Raw genomic sequence first — 21,732 nt, forward strand, 5'->3', positions numbered from 1 at the left:
TTATTTTTAATACTATCTGTTTTCTAGTTCTCATAAAAAGTTTAAATTCTTCACTAAAACACAGTGAAAATTAAATGATTTGGTGAGCTATATAACTCACTGATTGAAGATTGTCTACAATTTGTAAGATGGTGTTCTATCTTCAACTATAAGGCCAGAATAAGATGAGAGGGCCATAGTAAGGTGTTAAGCTATGGTAGAAAGAGTCTACCTTAGCGACTATTAGATTAATCAATTTTATTAAAAGCTACCACAGTCTGTCAAATGGATGGAGTGATTAAAAAGATATAGGATTTAAACTGAGCCAAAGGAGAGCAAAGGAGTGAAGACAGACTGGTTATGCAGATGTAGATATATGTAATTACCATATTAATTATAATATGCTAATAGTCCATTGCCTTTATGGCCACCTTTGAGATAGATTGAAATCTTTTTATGTGAGTTCAGTAATCTCTTGTTTAATTGTGCTTTAAATTCTAATTTTTACAAAATGACAATTTTGAAATATACCATATAAAGTGCCTGAGAAGTTTTAAATGATGTGATATTTCTCTCTCTCTCTCTCTCTCTCTCTCTCTCTCTCTCTCTCTCTCTCTCTCCCTCCCTCCCTCCCTCCCTCCCTCCCTCCCTCCCTCCCTTTCTCTCTTGTTGTCAAGGCCAAATTCTCTAGGCAAATCTGGATCTATTAATTCTTTTGTATAAAGTTTGGTCTTGTTCTATGTAGAATTCACAGAGGAATTGCAGATAAACAACAGTACATATCACATTAGATACAGTGACTATATGTCCTTTATTATAAAGGACAATTTTTTATTTTAGAAAACTGTCCTTAAATTTATTTATTTTTCAAAAAGAGGGGAAGGGTCAAGATGGCAAAACGTGCACATATGTTGCTTGTGTGCACCTAATTTTTTAAATTTATTTTGCTTTTGTTATATATTTTACATATTTAATGTAAATTAGGAATACACAAGTCCTTCAAACTAAACATATATCTTAAAAGACAGGGAACATTGGGATACAGATAGAGCTATTGTTTTAACTCCTCCACTGCCAACCCTATCTGGTAGACAAGGAGGCAGTGGAATGATTATCCTCTAAATCAGGGGTGTCAAACTTGTTTTTATTGAGGGCCACATCAGGGTTGTGTTTGGCCTTGGTGGGGGCACAGAGGAAGTTGTCAGGGTGGGCATGGCCAATTCAACATCACACGTATTGGGGGTGCCTGTGACAGTGTCTTGCAATCCTCTGCCAGTGAAAATGGAACTTGGGAGGACCTCCTGAATTGAATTGAATTGATTATATTTCTATGCTGCCCTTTTCCCCGAAGGGGACTCCTGCAGCCCTCGCGAACTCCATTTTGTCTGGCAGAGGCACTGTCGGCTGGTCCTTCACTGTTTCTAGGATGGCCCCATGAGCCAGATCTAAGCACCAGGACTTGAGTTTGACACCCCTGCTCTAAAGGAAAGTAAGAGTTTTACTGATATTCAAATGCTTTACAATACCTAGCATGTTACTTAAAATGAAACTTTATTGTCAATTCCAAATATTCCTAATATGTGTGTTTCAGGATAATTAAATTTTCTCACTTTTTTGTTGTCTAAGCAAATTGAAGATCACCCTCTAGTTCCAGGAATGATAACCTGTCCACTGCAGTTAACCTAGAGAATTTGGCCTTGACAATAAATAACTGAGATAATCACAAAAAGTCATGTGGTGGGAGAAAGGTTAACAACACCTATACTAGCAAAACCTTTTATTAGTGTCACCATCTGCAAAAGCAAATATGCAATCTACATGAAAGACAATTGGTAATTTTAATAGGTGAAACACTTTAATAGGTGAAAGTGGGCTGATCTTGCATCACTCAAACAACATCTGCACTTCCCTTGATGTCATAGTTCTACCACATGGACTACAGGCTAAAGAAGAAAACTTTCAAACTCTAGATGAATCCACAGCCATAACAGTTTAACAACATTTTAGGCCAAGCAAACTCAACCAAATGTTGGTGATCTTCAGAACTCTTGTAGCACTGAACCTAAGATGGGTAACCTTTACACCAGTATATTGGAATGCCAGGTGAAGACCTACATGGTCATCAGACAAAAAAATTACAACAAAAGGAAATCAATATGGTAACAAATTTACAAGCAATGTGCTTTGCTGAGTCTTCAAGGAAAATCCAAGGTGTCAATCACTGCATATACCTGAATACACCAGCTTTCCTTGATCTCATATCTGTAGACAGCTCACCAAATAGGACACATAACAACCCACCCCAATTAGCTTTTCTTCTTCTTCCCCTATAGGTATGACTAATGATTCAATTCCTATAAACATGGAATCTAGCAGGGTAGAAGAACAAACTGCAATTTATCTAAATTTCTGTCCAGCTTGGACTTGATAGTACAAGAAACCTGGCTAACAGATACAGATGATCAGTTTTTGAGAAAGCTTTAAGTCCTGGGTCACTTGCAGCCTATGAAAACGTAGATGCAGGATTTAAAAAAAATAATAATTGGAAAAGTCCTTCCCAGGAGGTCCCTGATTGATTTGATTCAGGATTTGAATAAAAGATTAAGGATAGCTATGTATTTAGCATAGCATAATAATCATATTACAATGCTAGCAGACAAGAATACAAGAAAACTGTCACGTGCAAGAAGTGATTGCTCTCTTGTTACATTTAGAGTTAGCAGCAAAAAACCCAAATCTAGTCTTTTTCTGGCAGTATTAAGGGAATATAGGTTATCCCTGGATACCTTTATATCTGCCTGTCATATAGGAGGAATATTATTCACTGCTTCAAGCTTTAGAGGACTAGAGCACCTACCAAATGATTAAGACGAGGCTGTTGCTCCACTTCACCCAGGGGTGGGTTCCTGCCAGTTCTAACCTCTTCTATAGGAGAGGTTCTACAAATCTGCAGTGCTGTTTAGAACCGGTTCCAGCTCCCTCCTCCCGCCCGCATCAAGATGAAGAGCGAGAGGAGGAATTCTGGGAGTTTAAGTCTTAAAGCTGTCAAGTTTGAACACCCCTGAGGTTTTTTTTTCTAAAGGGTTAGGGGTGCAAGGGTCTTATAACTTGATAGCTTTAAGACTTGCATGCTTCAAATGCCAGTTTCTGAGCCAACATTTTGGTTGCTAAGCAAGAGCATTGTTAAGTGAGTTTCACCACATTTTACAAGTTGGCCATGCCCATTCAGTCACATGACTGGTAAGCCGCTCCCACCCGGTCACACAGCTGGCAAGCCACTCCCACAAAGCAGGTCACACCTATAGAAGAGGTTCTAAAAATTTTTGAAACCCACCACTGTCTTCACCATGATGTCCAGTGAGACTAGAGACCCAAAGCCCAACACATATCTTCACCCTCTGCTCCAAATTATTTAAGTTGATTGATGGACTCCTTCACTTGCCAATTTATTTACCAATATAAATAATTCCTTCCAAATCCCAGCAAGTTCAAAATTCTCTATTGTTGTTCTCATTTATGTAAATCCAAGGATAATAAGGTGATAAGGCTGATTCTTCAAATTGTAGACTGATTAGCATAACTGACAACATAGTAAAATTTAATGCTAATTATTTTTGTGTTTGTGTTTGTGTGTGTGTGTGTGTGTGTGTGTATAAGCACTGATGATGTTATCTAGTTAGAGTAATGAAAAGCAAGCTCAGAGAGCACCAAGGACCTCTCATTTCAACCCTGAGCTACAAATATTCTCCTTTATTGGAATAATTACAACATTTATATTTCTTTATAATATCTTTTTTGCATTCATTTCTGTTCTTTTTACTTTTTTACTTTTTGTTATTATTCATAGTTTACATTTTGTTTTTAACTTTGTAATTGTTTAATAATTTTTGATTTGATATTTTGTTTCTTCAATTAAACACATTCAAAATAACAAATTATAATATAAGTATGCTTACGCTAGTTCTAAATGAAGCCAGTAACTACAATGTATAATTTTTAAATATCAAATATTGACAAATATTATACATCTTTTCTCCAGAAAGTATGAAAATCACACAGTGATTTTTTTTTTGAAATGCCCTCTTAATGGCAAGATTTAATAGTAAGGACAACCATAGGTATGATTGTGGAGTTCTATCATATAGAAGACACTATCTTGAATGTGCTTCCTCTAGTTTTCCCCAACTTTGATGAGGATTAGCAAATAGGACCACTGAAACCTATTTGTAAAAAGGGCAGGGGTTTACTGTATATCATTATAGTTGGTAGCCTAAAGCCATATTGTTTAGGCTTTTAAAGCTCAAAATCAACACTTTGAATTTAAACCAAAAAATGCACTGGCACACCAGTATAATGGATATAGAACTGATACAATGTGATTGTTATGTCTAACCCCAGTAGCAAAAATTTAAATAGCTGCATTCTCTACCAACTGAAACTTCTGAGTCATCTTTAAAGGCAGCCTTGGTACAAAGGAATACTTCTTACAAATAGTCTTTCTCACAGACAGAGCCTTTTTTAAATAGTTCTTTCCCAGGTCCCTTAAGATATCCTTATTTTAAGATTCCAGATAGATAGTTGATAAAAAAAATACCCAAACATCAATTGGTGATGAAATGACAAAACAACTCATCCAGGTGCAAAAGGGTGGAATTCTATGTCTCATATGCAAAGGATGCAAATATTCATGTTTTGGCTGTTCCTGAATATAATTATTCTCCTCTCTATAGAGAAAAGCACCCGGTTCCACAAAGGGAAACAGGTTAATTAAGTGTTGTGCAGGAGGTGGGAGTTGTTGCTCATGGCACCTGAAAGGCAAGTAAATTTCTACCATGGACTGAAAAGGTAACACATTCTATTGTTGAAGATCAGGCTTTGAATAGCAACTACTAATATTTCTAATAGAATCTTCTTACTCTAAAAGATTAGAGCTCTACCAAATGAAATAATTGAATGTAGCCAGAATTCCATTAAGTCTTCCTTCAATGGAAAATTAAATAATATATATCCTAGCATATATTTACAAATGTATCGCACTAGTAAAGAAAGACAAGCAACAAATGGAGGCCAGATAGCAATAACTCTCTAGTGCTGGCTGAAGATTTGTTCATTATTACTCAGCAGTGTACCTACATCTGGCTCTCTACGGAATATCTTCTGACAGATACAAAGACAAAAATGACCCCTATAAGTAGTCCAGTGCAAAACAGCCAGTTATAGAAATAGCCAATGTGAACCTAACAATCTTTTTCTAGGACTGAATTGCTAATAACTAAGGAGAGAGCCAGCTGCACATATGGAGAAATCTGGACAAATGCATTTTGATGAAATTATTCAATGAAATCACAGACTTGCTCTTACGTTTTATTTATTACTGAATTCAAATATGTGGCTGGTTGTAGCACTTCCCTTGGACATTTGAAGATATTTAAATAGCAGTCTCATAATAGCCTTATGCAAAACTATTGCAGGGCCTCAGTGGAAAGGTTTACTGGTGGATTGAACACTTGGTAAATCAGCCAGGACATGTTCTGTGATCTCTGTAGCTTCCTAAATTCTAATGAGAAGTCTGATGTAGAAGTTAAGGAGGGAAGTCAGGTTCTAGTCCTTCCTTAGCCACAGAAGCTCATTAGGTGAGCCATGCCAATCATTGTCTCTCAGCTACCTTGCTGTGAGAGGAAATGGAAAAAATGTTTACTGTGTATGCTATCTTTTGTTCCTGGATGAAAGAAGGATACGATTCTAATAAATAAATATGCTCTGTCTAAATAGTAGTATGAATAAGAGATGATGTGGATTTGCTAACAGTAAAGCTTCCTGTAACAATTGGGGACCTGTCACCTTTATCACACAACGTTCAGCTGGTTTATTTACACAAGATTTATAGTTCTTTCTAGTTATTATTTTATAGTTTATTGGTTTATGGTTTATATTTCTTATTGGTTCTTAGTCTTATTTATAGTTCTTTATAGTTCTTATTGGTTTCGGTATAGAACAAGTCCCTAGTATAATAGCTGCACCATAAAATATATGTGTAAAAATATAACAGTAGACTTTACGTCCCCCAAAGGGAGAATATAAATGAAGTATTCAGAAGGGGCAAACTTTTGTTTCATTCAGAATGTTTCTCATTTCTATAACTGGACATCAGGAAAAAATACGGAAAACTCTAATTTTTTTTTCTTCTGAAAACTAAAGGTTGTACCGATTTGTCAAGTATTTGTTTATGGTCTTTAATAGGGTGAATATAAAATATTTGGAAACTAATTTAGATTTTTGGATGATTTGAGAAAGTCTGACAAAGGTCTCCTAATTCTGATTGTTCATCAGTAGTAATCCCAGAATGATATTTCCTGCTAAATGATATAGCTGAAATGAAAAACACTTATTTATGAAGGGATTGGGAATACAATTCTGGCCTGGTGTCCTCTTGTTTAATTTAAAATGTGTGACTTTTGTAGCTGACTGATTGTAGCAAATGACAGGATAGAAGCCTGAAGTCTGTTTACCCCTACTGTACTAGGACATGTGATAGTTTGTTCAGAATATCATGAACTTCACTTACTAAAGATAGCTAGTGAATACAAAGAGGACTATAGCTAAAAAAAGCAACAACTCCAAACATGCCTCCTGTGTAATAGTGGCAACTAGTACGGGAAACAGATGTGTTTATGTGAACCAAGCCTTCCTATCTTGCATCATCTTGATCATTCAGTTTAGTATTAGAGTCATGTTTAGAAGTAAATTTGCCACACTCTCCCTAGAGCATTTTTCCAGAATGTGGAGAGGACTCTGGAAGTTCCACCCATGTAATAAACTTGGAGTTTATTACAACTCTGTGAAGACTAAGCAGTGGGGAATGTGATCATAAGTATCGTAAGTATCATCAGTATTAACAAATTACAGGTCATACCCTTATGGAAACTACATTTTTTCATATCATTTTATTGCCATTAAAAGGCCAGTATTATATATAAGCTGTGCTTGGTAAACTCTCACCTTTGAATGGTGTATTAAAGGCTTAATGACAGTATTAAGTTTGAGTTCATCTTGAGTAAGATATTGCTAGAAATGCATATAGTTTATATTTGCAAACTCAAACTTGCACTGAACTTAACCAAATGACATGGAGTGGGTTTATTTACAGAAGTCATTAAACTAATATGTAGCTCAGGGTTGAACTAAGTCCTTGGTATTCTCTGAGTTTGGACGTTTGCTTACAGACAATTCATTACCCAACTAATTAATATCATGAGTGCTAGTAACAGTAGGATTTGCTCCCTGTTTATGTATAATAGCTTGCCCTGCTAGTAGTTGGTGAGAGTGTGGTTTTGCTCCTTGGTAATTCTTTGATGAGGGTATTGTTTTCTGCTTGATTGTTCATCTGTTGTTCATCTACGCTTATCTTGGTGTTGGGTATTGCAAGGGATATGTTCTGATTTTTTCATTTTCTTCTTAGCTTTTCGTTGTAGATATATACATCATCAAACTTCTCAGCTGTTTTGCCCCATCCCCCATAGCTGCCACAAATACACAAAAATACACACACACACACACACGCACACACACCTGTTAACTACTGGCAAGAGCAGGTAAGATGGCTCTAAACCTGAAACCAGAAGAGGGATTTTGGTAACTACAAACAGGAAACACAAGTGCAAATGGACAGTGAGTGATCTGAGGACCCCTGGGGTTCCTCAAACCTTCTCCAGGGTCTGCAGAATCAAAATTAATTACCATCCTGTGTTGAAAAGTTATCTATCTATCTATCTATCTATCTATCTATCTATCTATCTATCTATCTATCTATCTATCTATCTATCTATCTATCTATCTATCTATCCTATTAAAACTCTTGTGCCTGTAACCTTTAATTGGGAAAAACAGGGCATCATTGAGCTATCATTTGTGAACCTTGAAGAGTTAACTTTCAGAATGTGTTCAAAATCTGGTACTTACGACTCTTGTGTGACTGATAAAATAGCAGTGGGAGCAAGAATGACTTCCCATTTTCTGCCAGTTTCCTCTTTGACTTACCTTGGGGAAAGCTGGCAGGGAGCATTGGAAATGATGATCATGTGGCTGTGGCTGATTGCAGCAACATGATGGCATAACATTGCTAAAGTGGCCACAACTTTGCCAAACTTAAAACTGTAGGAGTAATGACTCCCAGATTTTGAATGCATTCTTTAAGTTAACTCATTTGAGATATAGTGATTCAAAAATTGTTGCCCTATGATGCATGACAGTAGCATACACAGTGGTAGGATTCATCCGGTTTGCATTGGTTCACATGAACTGGTACCTAACTTTCTGCATTTCAGCGAACTATCTGATCCCACCACTGATCGCCACATCAGGCCCCTCTCCCCCTCCCAACCACTCCTCATCTCACACTAAAGAGAAGAGGTGTCTGCTTATATGCATCTCCAAACTTTGCTTGGGTAACGGCAAAGAAAGCTGCATTCAAAGGACCAAAGGCCATTATACCCAGGAGAGGGAAGGGAGAGAAGCCAGGGGAGACAGAAGATCACTAGGTTTCCAAAAGAAGAAGCAACCCAAAACACACACATTCTTCTTTCAGAAGACTACTATCTGCTCAGCTTCTCTCCTGCTTCTCCACCTCTCCTCTCACTCCATTAGTCAGCCTGCCAGCTGGAGATGAATGGGTGGGTTTTATTGCATTCCAGGCATTTCCTACCCAAACAGCACACCACATTTGTAATGGGGGGAGGTGTTTGGGGAAGGCAGTGGGGGAATGGAGGAGGGTGGCAGAAGAGCCACTTTCGAGCCATTGGTTTTTGTTTGGCAGAGATTCCCCCCTTAGTTACACAGGCAGAGGCATGCTTCCCATTTTGGTAGCCCCTCATCGGGGGGAAAAACATGGCTCGGGCCAGGCTGCTAGGCTAGTGGCAGAACGTCCGTATCCAGGATAGACCTACCACCATATATGCATATATACTGGCAGAGGATGGTGTATACAAAATGAGAGGCTTTTCTTCCCCTGGGCAGTAGAGCCGTGTCTCTCATTAGTGCCAGAGAGGTTGAGAAAGCATTGCCTACATGCCAAAAAGTATTTCTGGCAGCCTTATCTGTAGCAAAAATGAGAATACCAACTGTCTCTAGTCTCTAATTCTCCTTAAGCATTGCCAAGTGAGGAACAGCACTGGCAGACTTTCTAAGCCTGCCTAAAGTAGGTGAAGCTTTACCCTCGGGACAAAGAAGATATATTAATAGGTTTAGATATTAACAACTTTTGTCTGAAGGAGGAGAAGAAGTGAAGAAGGAGGGAAAGAGAGAAAAAAGACAGAAAGGGGTGGAGTGAGCCCCAAAATTGCCTTACAACAGGCAGGAGCAGATGGATGGAGGAAGAAGGGGCAAACTCCCCCTCCCTCCTCCATCCCAATGCAGGGCTCTTGCCCGTCGAAGTTGAGAGCAGTGCAGCCAGTAGGGTGAAGAGCCCTCACAAGGCCAGCAGGTGCATCCGGACAGAGGCAGGGGCGAGCAGGAGCTCCAAGTCTGATGGACCTGAGTTCAAGGCCTGACGGAATGCAAACCGTGGTCTTTTCTGCTCCAGAGCCACAAGGTGAGCTGCAGAACAAAGGGGCCCTCAGCTGTGAGGTTGCCTGGTGCTGCAGATAGGACCGGAGCTGGAAAGGGTGTGCCGGAAACACCTCCAGGCACCCAGAGAGACAGAATGAGGGGCAGCTCCCAGTCTCTGATTTGCAGGGTGCAATTAAGAGGTCGACCTTCTGTGGGGCGACTGGAGAAGGGAAGGAGTTGCCACCTCTCGGGGATTGTTGCAGGTGTTTGTAAGGGGACATGCAGTTGGGCTACCTCCTGTGCTGGCCACGCTCACCCCCTTCACCAGGGCTTATTTTTGAGATAGTGCTTATATTAGATCCACCCCCCCCCCAAAAAAAAACAGTCAGGCTAGAGCTTATTTTCAGGGCACGTCGTATTTTCAGGAAACAAGTTAATCTTTAAAAACAAACATTTTAAAATGAAAAGAAAAAATATTACATACTATTGGATAACAATACTGTAGTATCAACTGCAAGTTTGAAATTCAGCAGTAAAATAATTTTCATAACCATTTAATTTAACAAGGCTGGAGAAAGAACCAGGAAGGAAGGAAGGAAGACATCTCTTTTGCTATCTACTAGTTTTTCTGCCCAGCTGTCTTTTCCTGTCTTTAAAACCTTTTTTTTTCTAATTTCAAAAACTGAGAAGCTGGCATGCTGTAAAGCAAATCTCCAATCCCAGGTATCCACTTAAGTTCCATGATTGGTGCCATCAGCTTTCTTAGAATATAGCAACAATGTCCTGCTAGAGCTCAGGCCTTTGAAGTTAGCTCACTTGGCCAAAAAATGAACAAAAGTAGCCAAGGGTAGGAGGAAAAAAAGAGAGCGGGGAGTTAAAAGGAACATTTGGTAACATAGTGCTTTATCTTTGTTCATTGCACCGCAGCTGCCTTTTTGTAATTTGGGACAGCCCCCATTCCAATCTTCAGCAGGACTTTCCTGACAGAATCCACAACATGTTCCTAAGGAGGGGAGACAAGATGGCGAAGAGGCAGCAACCACTATAAAGAACTCCTCTGAGGGAGTATTGCTTTATCATACCACCCCCCTGCTGTTTTATTGGAGGCCTCAATACTTGAAAAAAGCTGGAAAGTGTTGGAAAAGTTCCAGGAAAGAATTGATCATCATGGAAGAAGATGTAAAGGATATCTGGCATATTCTGCAACACAAGCTAGTTTTGTAGTAGTTCCACAAAACAGTCAAAAACTATCTAATGAGCACATAGTCCACCCTACTCACTGAAATTCCTAAATTTGATACAATGCTTTAGAGTGGGATTTACAAGCAGAAGTCTAAAGTCAGGGGTGGGCTGCTGGGGGTTCACAGGGGTTCAGGAGATGCTCTAGCTAAGATTCTGTGCAGTTCGGAGAACCCCCAAATCCCACTGCTGGCTGGCCCTGCCCCGTCCACCTTTCCCCTCCCCGGAGTCCTCCATGGTCTGTTTTGTATGCAGGTAAGTGCCGGGTGTGCACCCTCGGAGAGGGTGGAAAACGGGTCTACTGGAAGTTTGGGAAGGCTGGAAACATGCCCATTTCCAGCCTCCGGAGCCTGGGGAAGCCATTTTTGTCCTCCTGGAGGCTTGAGGAAAGCCTCTGGAGCCCCGGGATGGCAAAAACTCCCTACCACCATGGTGCAGGAGGCTGATTAGGCCACGCCAACCATAGTCATGCTCTCCCAGCAACTGGGCAGAGAACCCCTTGCTAAAATTTTTGAAGCCCACCCTTGTCTAAAGTGAATAGTATAAACATCTCTTCAACAGGAGAGAACTCTCCCTCGCTACCCACTTCCCCTCTGGACCCACTCTGAACACCCTGCTGCATTCTGCTCTGAAATTGCACAATTAACAGAGAATGAAAGTATGAATATCAACCTGATAAACTTAAAGAATGAAAATACAACTGACTTTCTAACCAGACAAAGTCTGCTGATCACACTAACAGTCTTCTCTATCTTATTGTCTGTAATTTAAACCAAAGCGGACTCTTTAAAAGACTTAAAACGTATTAACAACCCTGCCGAATATTCAGGCTTCCTGTACCAAGCGTCCCACAAAAGCAAGCAGAAGGGAAGCCAAGGCAAACCTTACCCCTAACCAGAGTTGATCACTTCCATGGGAAAGGATGAGAAACTAAGCTTCCAGTGGGCAGATAACCAAGAGAGGAAGAAACTTTTAAATCGTAAATATTATTTATGTAATTATTATTTAAAAATGAATCACCTTAAAAATATAAAATAACACAGTAAACAGAAGTCGATGGGGAACAAAAAGAGCAATTATTTTTTTATCTTTAAGCCAGTTGCAACACTGAGAGGAGCAGCTGATTGATATACTACAGGTTGGGGGGCTTCCATCTAGCAGAGACTGAGAGCCAATTCTACTTACATTTAGGCGATCTCCAATTCCTGAAATGCCGTTTAAAACGAGGCATTTTCTGCAAACTTGTTCAACGTTTCTACTGCGTGTGTTCTGCTCAGAAGACTTCAGCCTACTACTTTGCAATTCTGGCCCCAAGACTATTGCTTCTTGAAAGACTAAACATGACCGCCCAACCTCAGATAATCTCAAGGGCAGTTTATTAATTCAGTCCCTGAGAGATGGCTGCTGGGGCCAAAAATCTCCTCTCTTACAGAAAGGCACTGCACATATGACCTTCTAGAAAAATAATAACAATTCTTTCAGTGCTCTGCCTGATTCAGAACATCTCATATTATACAAAGACTTGATAACTTGAGAAAAACTCTAGTGGATATCCATAAAACAGCTAGACCTTTAATTTATTTCTTTTTAACAACCACCCAAGAAAGCTGATAGCCCTTTGAGAAAAGACCTGAAGGCATATGGCCCACTCCTCTGACCTAGGGAACCTAGATTTGCAGTTCATCAATAAAGGGTTTTCTGGAGCAGATCCAAATCTCTCCACCCTGTCCCCTGTCAAAGTACCACAACATGTAGAAACTCCAGAGAATAATTAACCAAATGCTGCTGATATAAAGAGGAAGGTTTTGACTGCCTAAAACCCTGGGAATCATCCTCTGAATCAGATCATGGCCCATACCAAGAACACAGCATGGACTCGTATGGCTTAATTTACCCAATAACTGCCACACACTTCAGTCTTCAAGCAAATCTTTGCCTGAGGAATCATGTGGATCTATGACACTGGAAGCCCCCCAAAATAGGAAGTGGAATCACCCCCCCTCAACAAGAATGGGAAAAGTGGGGAGAGGTGGGGCTGACGTCGCGATGGTACGCCATGCGATCTTGGAGCTCCAGGATCGCCGTCGATATCTCTTCCACTGGATGGTCGCAAAGTCCCTGGTAGATCCAGGAGAAGCCCTTTTTTCCAGCCACAGAGAAGCAGCCATTGAAGCTGCTGAAAGTTGGGACAACTCCAGAATGGAAGGAAGTGGGAGAGAAAGTGTGTCGAATTGGTGAGATACATTTTATTATTAGAGAAAAGAACACCCAAAAAGATCAAAAGTAAAGTTAAAATTGAAGACAGAAGAAGTTAAGTGGCGAGATTAAGCCTGAATCAAACTTAGTTGTGTTATTTTTTAAAAAATATTTTTATTGATGGTTTTTTTTATAAATGCTTCTTATTTTTTAAACTGGATTGGTTTTTTCTTCCCTTTCTTCTAATTTTCTTTTTTTAATACTTATTGATTAAGACTTTCTTTTTCTTTTTTCAATGCTCTATTGCATTTTCATTTTAAGAATTTTTCTTTTTCCCCTCAAGTTTGGAATATAAATAGGGAAGTAAAATAGAGGGAAAGAAGTAACATTGCCACTTAGAGGCTTGGAGACTTGGAGGCTTTTTCTTTTCTTTCTTTGAACATTTGATCTACATTTCAAGGTCTCTGAGCTTGTTTATTGAAAATGATAGCGGAATGAGCACGGATTATTTACACAGGTGCTCCTCTGGGGTACTATCATAGATGGATTGGAGTGAGAAGAAAGCTTTGATTTGAAAGAGAGAAGATTGCAGTGAACTTGTTTGAAATTTAATAAAAAAGCCTTGAATTCTATATAGTGGCAATGTTTACTATCTGGAGGAAAATACCAATATAGATGATGTCTCAGTATGAAAAAGGAAAGGAAGTGACATTGCAGATGATTATGCAAGAAATTCAAAAATACAAATAAGAATAGAGAGCATTGAAAAGAGAATGGGGAATATTGAACAAAGAACAGGAGAAATAGATGAAAAGATTGAGAATATTTATCAAACGATGATAAAATACGAGGAGAGATTTCAAAAAATTGAAGAAAAAAAATGAACAAAGAGGCAAGAAAATTGGAGATATTGACAGCAGATTGAGCGTGGTTGAAAAAGACAAACTTGGAATATTGGAATGGGAGAACGACAGATCAGAATTTTACCTCAGATTCCAGAATATAGAAGAAGAAAAGGGAGAAAACTTGGCAGAAGTAATGAAAGAAATTCTAGCAGAAGCATCGGTAATAACCAAAGGGAAGTTGATGGAAGGAACAGACGAGGGGTTTTGAGTCTTTACAAGATATGCTGTGAAAAATAAGTTGCCAAGAGAAGTCCACATAAGATCTACAAAGAAAGCAATTAGAACACAAATACTACAAATGGCAAGAGATGTAAGATTGCATTACTAATGGATGGATACAGGATGACATAATGAAATGCTATAATAAAAATTAATTTAAATATAGTTAAACTTAGAATATTACATATAAAATGAAGTAATAATAGTTATAGTCAAATAAATGATTAATAATGATTGTGTGTGTGTGTGTGTGTGTGTGTGTGTGTGTGTGTGTGTGTGTATAGATTTTACAACCCCCGGTATGCCCAAATATGGGAGGAAGATCACTACTTCCATTCTCTGTCCTTCGGCTCGTCACAAGAGACCATCCAGACAGAACCCAATTTTTTTTTACTGTTGCCTTTTTGTTACATTTGTTATATTTGTGCTGATAAATAAATAAAGGGAGACTAGTATAGATCTATTTCAAGCTATTTAGCTTTCATCAGCTAGCCATACCCTTACTGGGAATCGAGCCTGTGCTGTATTGCCTCTAAGGCAGATGTGTTAACCATTGAGCCACAGAGCTCGACTCCTTATCAGCCAGCCAGGGTGAAAGGTATCTATTTAGATTTTACAACCCCCGATATGCCCAAATACGGGAGGAAGATCACTACTTCCATTCATATGTTATATTTGTGCTGATAAATAAATAAAGGGAGACTAGTATAGATCTATTTCAAGCTGTTTAGCTCTCATCAGCTAGCCATACCCTTACTAGGAATCCAGTAAGGGTATGGCAATACCCTTACTGGGAATATATATATATATATATCCACACTGGAAATTTCAGTCCTGGACTGGGTCATAACTGAGAATATTTTGGCTGATGAGCAGGCAGGCTTCAAAGAAGGTTGCTCAACCATTGACCATACTCTAATTCTCCAAAATCATGCTCATCATTTATGTAGAGTTCATTGACTTTAGAAGTGCTTTTGACACCATCTCCAGACTCAAACTATAAGGTAAAGGTAAAGGTTCGCCTCGCACATATATGCTAGTCATTTCCGAATCTAGGGAGTGGTGCTTATCTCTGTTTCAAAACTGAAAAGCCAGTGCTGTCCGAAGATATCCCCATGGTCATGTGGCTGGCATAACTCAATGCAAAAGGCACACAGAAAACCCTGTTACCTTCCCATCATAGGTAGTCCCTATTTTTTTCTACTTGCATTTTTACATGCTTTTGAATTGCTAGGCTGGCAGAAGCTGTGACAAGTAACGGAAGCTCACTCCATTACATGGTGCTAGGGATTCGAACCACCAAACTGATGACATTTCTGGTCGACAAGCTTAGTGTCTTAACCACTGAGCCACCACATCCCTTCTTAAAAGAATAATGGGACACAAAATAAGATCTAGTTTGATCTATCAGTTCACTGTGATACAGAATATTATCCGTATCATCGGAGTTGATCTTCTGATTGATAATCTCAGTGTCTTAGTCACTGAGCCACCACTTTCCCCATTCAAACTATAGGAGAAATTAAACTCTTCCTCAATGGATGGAAGACTGTTGGTAAATATACAGTACATAGGTTGTATGAGAACTCCTTGAAGAAGATGTTATGTAGTGCCCATGGACGCTGTACCAAAAAAATTCCTGTTAAGTGGGGAGTGATAAAGGAGTATATTGTAGCTCTCCTACATATACAGTATATATTCCCTTGTTGACAAATTGAACAATTGAACAGTTCATCTATTCATCCACTGAAATTGGGAAATTTCTATTCTTCTATATGCAGATGATGCTGTCCTGCTTTCCCCAAAACAAACTAGCCTGAAATGGGCACCCCAAAGGCTAGCAGAGCACTGCCAGATGCCTAGAAATTAATTACACAGAAACCAAGGTCATGGTCTTTGCTAAGCACCCTAAGATACATGTCTGGGAATTAAATAACTACCTAATAGAGCAAGTCAAGAATTTAAATATCAGGGATTGTCCTCCAAGCTATGAGTAACTGCAAATCTAATGCTGATTATATCACTTTAAATGCACACAAAACAGCATCAGTTTTAAAGTTCTTTTACTTCTCCAAAGGAACTCAGCATATATCTGCACTGATTAAAGTTTTCATAGCTAAGGCTTGAGCCCGGTTCCTTTTTGGAGTTCAGTTGGGCCCCTAGAGATCACTTCTTCCTTTGGAAAGAGTTCAGTCAAAATTTCTGAGACTTTAGTACTTTTCACACTGCATTTTCAACATATCATTTGCCCATGAAGTAACCTTCTCAAAAGTGAAACTTTTGCCCGATTTTCATCTTCTCCCACTGGCTTAAGATCCCTTTCTTTCCAGTAGATCTGTAACTGACAGCTTCCAGTGCTTCTGGAGCTAAGCAGTGCAAGCCAAATTTCAACTGTATGGCTATTCATGGCCAACCATTTTCTTGATAGGCTACACATGAGCTGTAACTGATCTCAGACAGTGGGTCATTGATTTAGAGCTGCAAGCTGACTTCTTGGTCCTATCCAGATAGATCTCCTTGAGCCACTCCGTACATCTTCTCCAACCAGCCATATATCCCAGTCACATAACAATCCCTTAATTCAGAAGGCACTTCCTTAGCCAGATTCAATGTCCTTCCAATAACCGTTACTGAAGGAAAATACAACAGGATACCCTTTGAACAGAAACTTTATCCATGCGGTGGTGGAATAATTGAATTGACTCCATATCCAGACCCGAACACATATTATGTTCCACTATCCTCTCTATACTAGAACATGCCAGGAATTATTATCTCCACTTTTTATTATTTTAAATACTCTGACACTCTGGTCATTCCAATTGGTTTTGTCTCCAAATGGTCACACCCGTTCCAAAGTAAAAAGCACAACTTACTTTTGCTGGGAGAAAGACCAAAAAAATCTGTAGGATTCCTCAATTTATTACCACAATTGAGTCCAAACTTTCTGTTGCTAAGCAAGGAATTTGTTAAGTGAGTTTTGCCCCATTTTAGACCTTTCTTGCTACTATTGTTAAGTGAATCACTGCACTTGTTAAATTAGTAATGTGATTTTAAAGTGGCTTTCCCATTATCTTTACCTATCAGAAGATTGCAAAAAGTGATCACATGACCCTGGGATACTGCAACTGTCATAAATATGAGTCAGTTGCCAAGCGTCTGAATTTTAATCACATGATCATGGGAATTTTGCAATGGTCATAAGTGAGAAAAACAATCATAAGTCACTTTTTTCAGTCCCGTTATAACTTCAAACAGTCACTAATTGACCTGTTGTAAGTCAAGGACTACCTGTACTTTGGATAGAAATAAGTAATTTGACCAGCAGGAACACACACACACACACACACACACACTACACTACACTACACTACACTACACTACACTACACTACACTCAGCTCTTTATTTTTGGACGTATGTTTAATAACAGTTTAAGTATGACAGAAGAGTATGTACCGGTGTAGGAAAGGAATTCATGTAACAAATGAACATCATTTGTGAAGGCCAAGCTAAATTGCATATAGAGAGCAATAGATTTGATATTTTAAATTCAATTCTATGGTTTTGTTTACAGTATTTTAAGTGCCACAAATATGTATTAGATCTGATGTTTGAAGCAATTAGTCATCTGCTTATTAGGTAAGGATTAGCCACTAGCATATAAGTAGTACTTTAAGTAAGGTAAGCCACTAGCATGGGAGGTACTAATGCAATGAGTCCCCTTCGGGGGGAAAAGGGCAGCATATAAATGTAATAAACTGAACTGAAACTGAACTGAATGGTGAGCCACCTATTGGCTCTGTTCCTTTGAGAGAAATGAGGCAATGAAATCACCAGAGGAGAACTGGAGTTCATGCTGCTGCTATCAGCGGGTTTACTGGCAACTTCAACTCATAACTGCAATTCTTAGAAATTTGGAGTCCAGAATCATTACTGTCATATTCCCCCCCCCCCCCCACCGACAGACTGCAAGAGGTTTCCACCAAGGTCCTCTGTTCCGGCGGGAACAGAGGTTGAATCTCATTGGTTGAGAGGTCTGACAGATCCCTTTAAAAGGGGATGCTGCCCGATCATTCTCCAGCCGGATCTTTATTTGACTTGCAATAAAGAGCTGTTGTTTACTGAAGCCTTTTGTGTTTCCTTTACCCGATCTAACAATTCTGTACTACTTTCTGTGGGAATATTAAACTGGGTAAATGCTGACAAAAATGGGGCCTTTGTGTATATGTGAAGGAGGAACAATCTAGAGAAGCACACTAGCATCAGCTTACATAAAGTGTAGCATAAAACAGTTGTTTATTAACCATACAACCCCTTCTTTATGCTTATTTCTTTCCTTTTTCTGCTCTCCACATCAAAGCGCCTATCTGTTTTGCTGGCCTGGGAAAGTAATCAAAGCATACTTATTTTCTAAGGAGGCGGCTGGAAGATATAATATGCTTCCCAGGCATTTATCTCTATTTCTCTGGCTCTACCCAGTTTCGCTTCTTCTAAAAGTTCAAAAGTGGCGGGAGATGGATAAAAAAAAAGGTGATCATCAAAAAAGAGATGCAAGACAGACTGTTAAAAGAATGGACAAAAAGCATTTCAAAAAGTGTTTAGTCAATAGCTTCAGAGCCATTCTCTTGGATATATTCAGGATTAAATTGCCAAAGGAAAAGGTGGGGAGGGAAAGAAGCAAAAATGCCCTATTGCTAATTTGTATGGCTCTTGACAGCAAGATATAATGATTTATGGTTTGGCCTAAGAACAAGACAGATCGAATTCTGGCCTCACTTAAAAATTCCTTGCATGGAGCCCTGCAGGTTAATGTATATTTTCCACTGAACATTTTTTTAGCTTATTAAGACAATCATGTAACACTTGGTTCATGGTTTGTAACAATTCAGTCAATTGTTTTTTAATGCCAGGTAAGATTCTAGTTTCTAGACGCCATCCAAACTATCTCCTGACTTTACCTGCTAGTTAATGCTATCATTTAAAAAGTCTTCATCTCTCTCCTTTAATCTATTTTTAACCTGTGACCTGGTTGCTACACCTATAAAGCCAATTGCTCTATTTATTTTCAAGGCGTGGATTAATAACCACACAGCTCAAAGATTCAAAGCAAACATTTAACATCCGCCAGGAAAAGTATTTTACTTACTTATTCAAATAAGAATGTATACAATATTTACCAACACTTAGTGAGAAATGAAACGTCTTTGAGCTCTGGAATGTGCATGATAAGCTGAACTAATAAGACTATGTTTGCAAAAACTCTTTTTAAAAATAGTATTGTAACATTTATGTCAAAAGCATTATGCACAGGAGATCTTTTAACATTTTTGTCATGGTTTGGACATATTTGGAGCTGGGCAGCATATTCTTTCCTTATTTCCAGTGGCAATTTAGAAATATTCTTTTAAATTTCCCATTACTTACTGTTTTTTTCTTTGCTAGAAGAACATTTGGTAAATAGGCCATATGTGTAGACATGTAGACAATATTCTGCAATATTTTAATATTCATTAAAATGATCAAGGAAAAGAATTCAGATGAGCTAAAATGGAATTGACACAGAAATCTGCATGACATTTAAAATCAAATTTAAAACTATTACATATAGCGTGACCCGTCAAAACCGCGGAGGACAAAATCACACTCAACGAAAGCGCGCATGTGACATCATCACAGCGCGACGAAAAAATTAAAAATTGAAATAAAATTAAAATTAAAGCAAGCCGATTCACATAAAGGTAAGGGTTAGGTTTAGGGTTAGGGTTAGGTTAAGGGTTAGGGTTAGGTTTAGAGCGTTAGCGTTATGTTTAGCGTTAGGTTAAGGGTTAGCGTTAGGTTTAGCGTTACGTTAACGGTTAGGTTTAGGGTTAGATTTAGGGTTAGATTAAGGGTTAGGTTTAGGGTTAGGTTTAGGGTTAGGTTTGGGGGGGTTAGGGTAAGGTTTTCGCTTTATTTTTACATTTTTCGATCACAGCGCGATGTTTTCGTCGCGCTGTGATGAGGTCAAATGCGTGCTTACGTCGAGCGTGATTTTGTACTCCGCGGTTTTGTGGTGGAACCACATATAGATTTGTTATTTATGTGCTATTGCCTATATATGGCAATACTGTTAAAATGTATACAAGAAAAAAGGCACTTTAGAATAAACTAAAAGATAAATCAAATGCCTATATACACAATCCTATAATACAATGTCATTATTTCAAATACTGAAGTTATGTTAAAAAGTCCTTGCACTGTGAAGAATCAAAAGTTGTTTTATTGCTAGGTGCACCTTTCCTTAAAAACAAAACAAAAACAAGACACCTGTTTAAACTTCTGAGGAATGCAAGACAAATAGTTATGTCATAAACTGAAGGATTGGCTATGTGTCTATGTGTTTTTTCCAGCAATTTGAGATTAAAAAGAAATAGGTACATTTAACCCAGCAGAATATGCTTAAAAACCTGGACATTTGCACTGCCCCAAGAGGGCCCATGTTAGCCTATTCTTTGCTGCATATCTAAACTGCATTTGAAAAGATAGGGAGCAAGAAAGCTAGTTGGTTTGCTGAAGTTATGATCTTATCTTGGTTTGTTTGTTTGTTTGTTTGTTTAGGAAAGTTGTATTTTCTGTAGTTTAAAATGAGAAGTAAGAAGCAGAAGAAAAACAAATTGTTAAAGGATTCTGGTTGAATAATATTATGAACATGCACCATTAAAAATGAATGACTGAAGTGATATAGGAGGAGCCAATATCGCGACAACACAACGTGTGGTCTCAACTGTCTGAGACCACCGTTGACACTTTTGCCTCTGGACAGTCCAGTAGGATCTAAACTGTCCCGGAGAGACAGTGACCAGGAAGACAAAGCCTTGCTGGTCTCAGGGACACCGCAAAGTCCCTGATTGACCCAAGGTAAGCACTTCAAACTTCAAACGCGGCAAACAGGCAGCCCCCAGGTTGACAAAGTCGGAGACAGCTCCGGAAGGAAGGAAGTGAAAGTGAGTCCATCGGGTGAGGTTTTTTTTTACTTTGAGAAAGATTGCCCAAAGAAACCTTTAAAAAAAAGATAAATTAGTCCTCTAAATAAAGAATAAAGCAGCAAATTTAATCCTTATTGGACTGCCTTAGAAAGTTTTTGTTCTTGCTTGCAATGATGTTTTGTGGATTGAAGTGATTGTAACGTTTCCTGTTTCTCCGCTTGAAGTGAATGGACTGATTTTTTTCCTCTAATTTTTACTATCTTATTTTTTGGCTTAAATTAAAACTCTTTTTATTTTAACAAATTCTCCCTTCTATTTGTTATAAAATTATACTAAAGACATTTAAAGAATTTTGTTTTCCATAAAATTGAGAAAAAGTATCAAAAAGTGGAATCTGCCATTTGGAAGCCTGAGTCTGAAGTTTTTTTCTTTTCCTTTGAAACAATGTATCCTTTGTTCACTCCTATTTGACTTCACTGACTTTGTAACTGAAGGGTTTGCAACTTGTTTACAAAATCTGATAAAGACTCAAGGGCACAAATTGCTTCTTGCATGTGCTCTTGGAAAATATTTTGGCAAGAGAAGGAAAAGGAAAGAAAAAGATAAGAACCCTTCTACTTTGAAAAGTACAAAAGAACTTGTGCTTAAGACTTAAAATAAATATAGATATATTCACATAAGAGG

Source organism: Thamnophis sirtalis, unplaced genomic scaffold (assembly GCF_051295495.1).
Source record: "Thamnophis sirtalis isolate CommonGarterSnake01/CBP01778 unplaced genomic scaffold, rThaSir2_p1.2 scaffold_4, whole genome shotgun sequence".
Classification (NCBI taxonomy): Eukaryota; Metazoa; Chordata; class Lepidosauria; order Squamata; family Natricidae; genus Thamnophis; species Thamnophis sirtalis.